Below are 9,080 nucleotides of genomic sequence, written 5' to 3'. Positions count from 1 at the left end.
CGGACCTCACACCCAAGACTAGGGATACTGTGTTACCAGTGTGTTATACTTCAGACTAGTTCCAGGGTGTTGAGAACACGGACCTCACACCCAAGACTAGGCATTGTTTTGATATCGGTTATGACCTATTGCTTTCCTGACTATCCTTCTGCTTTCTGATTCGGTACCTACGCATATCTGATTTCCTGTTGCCAACCCTGCCTGCCTTTGGATACCGAATCAGCCTTCTGTCTCTGTACCTTGTCTGTCCGTGTGTTGCCGACCTGGCTTGCCCGACCTTGCGAGCTATCCCTCTCCATAGAGAGATTAGTCTCCAGACCTGCTTGTGACACCCACCTTCCAGGTGTCACTCAGCCACAGGTCCTTCCTGCTTTCCAGCCTGAAGCTCCACCCCTTTGGAGATCTCAGGCTGCTGGAAGGTCTTTGCACTTCCCAGAGGGAGGTATTTCCCATACTGCCAAGGACCACCTGCTCCTCGGGTGGTCTTACTCAAAGTCATTACTGTTGCACCAAACACTCACACTATATAGGTGTCCAGAGGTTAGTTATACTTGGATTATTGGTGATTCTGCAGATCATCAATAATCAGGTATATATCTGTATTCTTGGTGATACTGCAGATCACCAATAATCAGATTCTCTCTGTGTGTTGACACCGATCGTTACAGGTACTAGGAGTTACAGTAAATGCTATAAGTGTCCCCATCCCGAAGGGATTTCTCATTCATGGTTCTCCTTCATAGTTTTTCATCTTTATGGGGTATGTTGACCATCAACACCTCAGTTTAAATCTTTCTGTGCCTTTTATCTTACATGGTTCACATTGGCCCGGTTCCATGCACAGCCCAATGCCCTCTCACAGCATAAGATACAGTTCCTTGAGAAGCCCAGATTCAACATACATGCACTCACAGCTAGTGCTATGGCAAATTTTACAGATATTTTACTAATGGCTCTCCTAACCACCAAAAATTACTGCAATGCTCTTTTTAGATCAGATGTACACCCCCCCCCCCCCCCCCGGCACCTCATTAAGGCCAAGCTAGACAGCAAGACATTTCTGTAACCTCTGCCTTAAGAGAGATAGTTTTTCAGTTTAGTTTCCTCCTTTTGACCCAGTTTGTTATACGACCTTGCTCAAATTCTGCCGCCCTCAGCCACCTTTGGCCTGTACACCTGATTAAGCATGTCTGCCACATACCTTGATCTCTGATAGCTTTTGTACCACAATTTTTGTTGTTCACCTTCACTTTAGTTTTTGCAACTCTAACCTTCAGACCCATGGGCCATGGAGTATGTTCTCTATGTCTGTTGCGGTAATACCGGAAGCTGCGACCTAAGCGTACATGCAAAAATGGCGCCAGGAAATTTGGGCGCAGGGCGATGCTGCAAAATGCATCGCTCTGCTCCTGCAAAAGTCCTGCCGGCGTTAATTACTATTCCCCTCCAGGCCGCCGTGGACTCAGGGGAAGCTGTAATTCGGCTTCCAGCTATTGCTGGCGTCATTGGCCACCGACATCGGCCGGGAGGGGGTCACTCCCCTCCCCCCTTGCCTCGGGCTCTCCCCTCAGCGCTCCCCCTCCAGCATTAATAGGTGGCACTGCAGCGGTGGGGACGAACACAGGCATACCTCTATGTCTTCCACCGTGGAGGTCCAATCTCTAAGTGCCACAAGATACTTCCTGATAAACAGGAAGTAGTGTCAGATACTAGCCCCCCCCCCCCCCCCATGGCTGCACGGCTTGCAGCCCCTATTTTTACGCCACTGGAAGCAAGTTCCTGCCGTCCTGAAGACCTCGAATCCCCCGGCATTTTTTCTTCAGGGAGACAGAGCCACTCTCAGGAAATCGGGTGATTCATGGTCTTCAGGATGACGTCAGGGGATACGGCTGCACAGGTAACTATAACTTTCTTTTACAGGAAGACTGCTAGATTTTTTTCAGTTTTGATTGTCCAATCACTGACCGATTTTACCACCTCCATGTACTGAGAGTGTACCTACACAATCTGCTCATAGTATTCAAAATCTGTTGACCCTCCTCATACTACATGGAGGTGATAAAATTGGCCAATCAAAATTGAAGGTGTGCACCGGGTTTTTAAGCCAGCCTTGTACATTCTGGGGAATCAGAGCTACTAGATATTTCTCAGACGAACGGTGGAATTCCCACAGAAAAAAGTATGCCACATTCACAGAGGCAGATCTGTAGATAGTTTGAGGAAGTTGAGAGGTGTGTATATAAAGCGAGCAGCTGCTACACATCCTCACTCTCTGTTGAAGAGTTTCTGTATGCTGTGGTGGGAGGGTGGTAGAGCTCTGCCTCTCACTGAAGACTTGTTGATACAGTATAAGAGGGTGGAGGGAAAAAGTGACTATCAGATTACATGTTTGAGCAAACCACTCAGACAAAGTATTTTCTATACATGGGTTGTCTCTCTACACTGCATGCAACAGGCTCTGTGGCGCAATGGATAGCGCATTGGACTTCTAGCTGGTGTAGTCATTCAAAGGTTGTGGGTTCGAGTCCCACCAGAGTCGCTTTTACCTCTCTTATAACTTCGGACAAGTTTGTTTAATACTACTAAACTGGATTTATTCTTTACAACTGATGGTAGATGGATGCTGTGGTAGCTACTACTAATCCTACGCACCAGTCCTACGCAAGATATCAGTACAATCAGAGTTTATTATTAGGAAATTAGATTATCATTTAACAGAATACACTGACATTTGGGGGGGGGGGGGGGGGGTTAAGAAGTCACTAATTAAATATCTGCTTATAATTTTCAAACACACCTAAAAATGCAGCAACAAGTGTGTGTGAATCTGCAAGAAAGAAAGGGTTATACAGGCAGTATCCTACTTACAAATGACTCAAGTTACATTGCTTTATACAAAGTTGTTTCCAGGTTATTACATATTTTTGTTACTTTACAGTATTGTATAAACTGTTAAAAGTAGTAGTAACAAAAAGTAGTGAAAAAAAGAAAACAAAAAACTACAAAACACTTTAAGCACAAGCACAAACAAAAACATAATTTATAGAACTATCTGTCCAAATCCAGAGATGTCTAAAAATAAATCATTTATCCATGTTTCATAATGTATAAAAACATGACTCAACTTACAAACAAATTCAACTTACAAGCAATCTCCAGGTACATAACCTGTTTGTAAGTAGGAGACCGCCTGTACCAAAAAATCTTGTTTATACTATATGTTTTTGGGTGCAATAATATTAATAATAATTATAATAATAATAATAATAATGATTATGCTAAGCACTTACGTAACACTGTGCCCAGCATTTTAAATAATTGTCATACTTGTATAACTCCTCTATTTCTACCTTTTGTTGAGCTTTGTTAGCCTTGGTTCCCACTTATACCGGGTCCATTTGGCAGAGCAGCGTGGACAGTTCAATACCCGCTCCATTTTCACATTGCGTTTGCGCCATGGGGGCTATTACAATGTATCTGCTCCATCTGGGAAAACGGAGCAGGTCAGGACTTTGCCACGTGGGAGCAGATCCTATTTTTTTTAGCTGTTTGGGTCCGACAGGAGAAAGCACTATACAAATGTTAGGAATAGGATTATTATGAATTGTAATTTTTTTGGTTTATTAAAAAATGTTTGGTGTGTAATATAACTTTTTGCCACTAGATAGCTCTAGAAACACTACCCTGGTTTACCAGGAAGTGTTTAATTTTTTATTAATTTTTTTACTTTACTTTCGTTCTTATGACTGGACATGGCCCCTGATCGGGGTCATGTCCATTCACTCCAGGCACTGCGACTGTCACGGTCAGTTACCTGTCCAGGAGAGGCAGCTGGTACATACGGGTGCCGGCAGATGTGCTGGCATGGTTTACCGGGGTCCCAGGTATGGGGGTCTGGCGTTCTGTGCCCATGTGTGCTGTGTTGCGTGGTGTGAGCATTGGCGGCGAAAGGTGTTGGCGTAATGCTGTGTGCGCACGCGCATAAGGAGTTTGTTTTGTGTATGTTTCTGTTGTGTGCGTGATTGCGTGTACGCGTGTGACACGCTACACTGTTTGTGACTAAGCTCTGCCGGTTTGTCTCTTTGGATGTTGTCGGGTAGTCAGGCGGATCAGCCTGTCTGACTACCCGATCCATTGCCGACCTATGCTTTGTACGACTACCCGCTCTGGTGCAGATTTCTGCTTGTCTAAGAACCAGTCTTGTTGCTAAACTCTTGCTTATCCAAGAACCTGATTCATTGCCAACTTCTGCCTGTTTACCGGACCTCTCTGCTTGTGTTGCCTGCAGGTTCTTCAGTGTGCCAAGTCATTGTAGTACTGGACTTGGACCGTGGGAGTGCCATGTCACCAACTTGGTCACGCGCTCCAGCGCCACGCAATTGGTGTCGCGAGCACTCCTGCCCCTTGTTTACTGGAAATCCCTGTTCCAACATCAGGGTAAACAGTCAACAAGACGCAAGGGTTGCTGCTCTCAGCTCAGTGGTATCCTATGCCCAAGGTACGCGACAGATTGGTTTGGGGAACACTTGGTTCTCTTCCCCAAATGCCGCTACGGAATTGCCACCGGGTATACGTGTCCAGTTAAACTTGAGCAGTGTGTCGTCGTCCAGATAGAATGAAGTGGTTAAAAAACCCTCCCCCATTCACTTACCTTACAAAAGCCATCCATTGCCACCTCCTCCCGCCATGCAGAGTAGTGCAGGGAGCGGCTGAACTTTACATAGATGGTCCCGAAGTGGGGAATACAGGATTGACCAGAAACTATGATACAGTTTCTGAGGCAGAGAGAAAGAATTTTCTATACATGGGTGGTCTTTCTACTCTGCATGCAACAGGCTCTGTGGCGCAATGGATAGCGCATTGGACTTCTAGCTGGTGTAGTCATTCAAAGGTTGTGGGTTCGAGTCCCACCAGAGTCGCTTTTACCTCTCTTATAACTCCGGACAAGTTTCTAAACTGATTTATTATTTACAACTGATAGCAGATGGATACTCTGGTAGCTACTACTAATCCTACACACCAGTCCTATGCAAGATATCATTATAATCAGAGTTTGTTATTAGATTATCATTTAAAAGAATACACTGAAGTTTGGGGGGGGGGGGGGGGGGGGGGAGAGAGAGTTTGGGTGTGTTTTTTAAGAAGTCACTTAGTAAAAAACTTATAATTTTCAAAAAACACCTAAAAATGCAGCAAAAAGTGTGTGTGAATCCACAAGAAAAAGTGTACAAGCAGTCCTCTACTTACATATGACTCCAGTTACATTGCTTTATACAAAGTTGTTTCCATGTTAAATATTTGTTACTTTACAGTACTGTATAAACTGTTAAAAGTAGTAAAAAAAAACAAAACAAAACAAAACACTTTAAAAGCACATTGAAAACAAACAAAAAACATAATTTATACAACTATCTGTCCAAATCTAGAGATGTCCGAAAGTAATTAATTCATCCAACTTTCATAATGTATAATAAAAACATGACTCAACTTACAAACAAATTCAACTTACAAGCAATCTCCAGGTACATAGTCTGTTTGTAAGTAGGAGACTGCCTGTAACCAAAAAATGTTGTTTATACTATATGTTTTTGGGTGCAATAATATTAATAGTTATAATAATAATGATTATGCTAAGCACTTAACACTGTATCCAGCATTTTTAAATAATTGTCATACTTGTATAACTCTATTTCTACTTTTTGTTGGGCTTGGTTCCTACTTGTAGAGTTGGGCCGAACGGTTCGCCTGCGAACGGTTCCATGCGAACTTCAGTGGTTCGCGTTCGCGTCCCGCAGGCGAACCTTTGCGGAAGTTCGGTTCGCCCCATAATGCACATGGAGGGTCAACTTTGACCCTCTACATCACAGTCAGCAGGCCCAGTGTAGCCAATTAGGCTACACTAGCCCCTGGAGCCCCACCCCCCCTTATATAAGGCAGGCAGCGGCGGCCATTAAGGCCACTCGTGTGCCTGCATTAGTCAGAGTAGGGCGAGCTGCTGCAGACTGTCTCTCAGGGAAAGATTAGTTAGGCTTAGCTTGTTCCTGTCTGGCTGCATACCTGTTCTGTGAACCCACCACTGCATACCTGTGCTGTGAACCCACCACTGCATACCTGTGCTGTGAACCCACCACTGCATACCTGTTCTGTTCAGTGGAACCGCCACTGTATACCTGTTCATTGAACCCACCACTGCATACCTGTGCTGTGAACCCACCACTGCATACCTGTGCTGTGAACCCACCACTGCATACCTGTGCTGTGAACCCACCACTGCATACCTGTTCTGTTCAGTGGACCCGCCACTGTATACCTGTTCTGTTTAGTGAACCGCCACTGTATACCTGTTCTGTTTAGTGAACCGCCACTGTATACCTGTTCTGTTTAGTGAACCCGCCACTGCATACCTGTTCTGTTCAGTGAACCCACCGCATCAGTGCGCATACCTGTGCAGTTAAGTGAACCCGCCACTGCATACCTGTTCTGTTCAGTGAACCCACCGCATCAGTGCGCATACCAGTGCAGTTAAGTGAACCCGCCACTGCATACCTGTTCTGTTCAGTGGACCCGCCACTGCATACCTGTTCTGTTTAGTGAACCCGCCACTGCATACCTGTTCTGTTCAGTGGACCCGCCACTGTATACCTGTTCTGTTTAGTGAACCCGCCACTGCATACCTGTTCTGTTCAGTGGACCCACCGCATCAGTGCGCATACCTGTGCAGTTAAGTGAACCCGCCACTGCATACCTGTTCTGTTCAGTGAACCCACCGCATCAGTGCGCATACCTGTGCAGTTAAGTGAACCCGCCACTGCATACCTGCAAGAGAAGTCGCCTAAGTCACAAAAGTGTTAAGTACCTCACCTTTATCAAAATGAATGAGGCATGGATCCCGGGGGGCTGCTGCCCGCCCCAAGACTAAGTCAGTCCCCGCACATACAGCATCTCTGCCTGCACGCCGTGTGACTGGCTGCCTGGCCTGCCCCAAGAAGACTAAGTCGCTCCCAGTCCCTCCACACAGCATGTCTGCCTGCAGGCCGCTTGACTACCTTCTCCGCCACCACCAACAGGGTCCGGGACTCCAGGCGGATTGCTGAATTTTTTAGGCCGCTGCTAGCAGCGGCCGCTGTAATAATTTTTCGGGTGCGTGTACATGACTGCCTAATTTTTCTGGCTGCACTGCGGGCAGCTGCAACAACAAAAGAAAAGGCATGTACATGCGCCCATTCCCCTTCGTGATCATTACCTTGCCGTGGTGAAGGGGCTTGCATATCACAATGGAGCAATGACCGGCGCCTAGATGAGTGTCTCGGGGGGCACACCCACGATAATAAGGTCGTTGCCTCATTGTGGTCAGACCAAATTTGATCAGCTGGACAGTCACTGTTCTGTCATTCAGCTACATCAGCCAGATGACCATATGGGCTGTAAAGCCACCAAAACCTGCACTCTCGCCATGGTGCGCACCAGTAAAGCACGGCCGTCACTACACAAACAGCTGTTTGCGGTGCGTTACACGATGAGTTTGGTGTGTCAGTGTGAAGCAGTACCTTAATTACACTACCTGATTGATGTATACACATGCAAGATGTTTGAAAGCACTTTAGGCCTGTCATTTAGCATTCAATGTGATTTCTGCCCTTAAAACGCTGCTTTGCGTCAAATCCAGATTTTTCCCGGGGACTTTTGGCATGTATCCCACTCCGCCATCCCCCCCTCCAGGTGTTAGACCCCTTGAAACATCTTTTCCATCACTTTTGTGGCCAGCATAATTATTTTTTTTTTTTCAAAGTTCGCATCCCCATTGAAGTCTATTGCGGTTCGCGAACTTTAACGCGAACCGAACCTTTCGCGAAAGTTCGCGAACCCGGTTCGCGAACCGAAAATCGGAGGTTCGGCCCAACTCTACCTACTTGTACTGGGTCCATTTGGCAGAGCGGTGTGGACACAGTGCCCGCTCCACTTTTACATTGCGTTTGCGGGAGGAAGCTTTGCGCCATAGGGGCTATTACTACAGTATGCATCTGCTCCATCTGGGAAAACGGAGCAGGTCAGGACTTTGCGTTCCATCTGCCACGTGGAAGCGGATCCTATTTTTTTGAGCGCTTCAGGTCCGACAGGAGAAAAGTGCTATACAAATGTTAGGATTAATTGTATTTTTTTTTTTTTTTTTTTTATTAAAAATGTTTGGTGTGTAATATAACTTTTTGCCACTAGATTAGAAGTGTTTCATCTTTTTTTTAACTTTACTTTTGTTCCGTTCTTATGAGTGGACATGGCCCCGATCGGGGTCATGTCCATTCACTCCAGGCATTGAGATTGTGTCACGGTCAGTTAGCTGTCTAGGAGAGGCGGCTGGTACATACAGATGCCATCAGACGTTCCTGGCATGGTTCGCCGGGGTCCCAGGTATGGGGGTCTGGCGTTCTGTGCCCATTTGTGCTGTGTTGTGTTGTGCAGTGTGAGCGTTGGCAGCAGAAGCCATTGGCATGATGCTGTGCGCACACGCGCGTAAGGAATATTTTGTGCATATTTGTTGCGTGTACACGCATGACGCACTATTCTGTTTGCGCCAAGAGGCCTATTTCAGTCTGGAGATTGCCACTCTCCAGTGCAGTAGTATTGCAGCTTGTGAGTGTGATTCCCGTGTATAACTAAGCTCTGCCGGTTTGTCTTTGGATGTTGTCGGGTAGTCATGCAGATCGGCCCGCCTGACTACCCGATCCGTTGCCGACCTATATTTTGTACGACTACCCGCTCTGGTGCCGATTTTGTCTTATTTGAGAACCCGTCTTCTTGCCAAACCCTTGCTTGTCCGAGAACCTGATTCATTGCCGACTTCTGCCCGTTTACCTGACCTCTGCTTGTGTTGCCTGCAGGTTCTGCGGTGTGCCAAGTCATTTCAGTACCGGACTTGGACCGTGGGAGTGCCATGTCGCCAACTTGGTCACACACTCCGGCATCACCCAATTGGTGTTGCGAGCACACCTGCCCTTTGTTTACTGGAAATCCCTGTTCCAACCTCAGGATAAACAGTCGACAAGCCGCAAGGGTTGCTGCTCTCAGCTCACTGGTATCCTATA

The 9,080-nt window shown here is 46.4% G+C and overlaps 2 non-coding genes across 2 annotated transcripts; both read left to right on the top strand.

Moving 5' to 3' along the window:
• Positions 1-2,454: 2,454 nt before the first annotated feature.
• On the top strand, positions 2,455-2,539 carry TRNAR-UCU (transfer RNA arginine (anticodon UCU)). Its single transcript is given in 2 exon segments — positions 2,455-2,491; positions 2,504-2,539. It is a non-coding gene; the product is annotated as a tRNA-Arg (tRNA).
• A 2,295-nt stretch (positions 2,540-4,834) lies between these two features.
• TRNAR-UCU (transfer RNA arginine (anticodon UCU)) lies at positions 4,835-4,919 on the top strand. Its single transcript is given in 2 exon segments — positions 4,835-4,871; positions 4,884-4,919. It is a non-coding gene; the product is annotated as a tRNA-Arg (tRNA).
• The last annotated feature ends 4,161 nt before the right edge of the window (positions 4,920-9,080 follow it).

This window comes from Hyperolius riggenbachi, chromosome 3 (assembly GCF_040937935.1).
Source record: "Hyperolius riggenbachi isolate aHypRig1 chromosome 3, aHypRig1.pri, whole genome shotgun sequence".
NCBI lineage: Eukaryota > Metazoa > Chordata > Amphibia > Anura > Hyperoliidae > Hyperolius > Hyperolius riggenbachi.
This window is presented reverse-complemented; position numbering and strand designations above follow the sequence as displayed.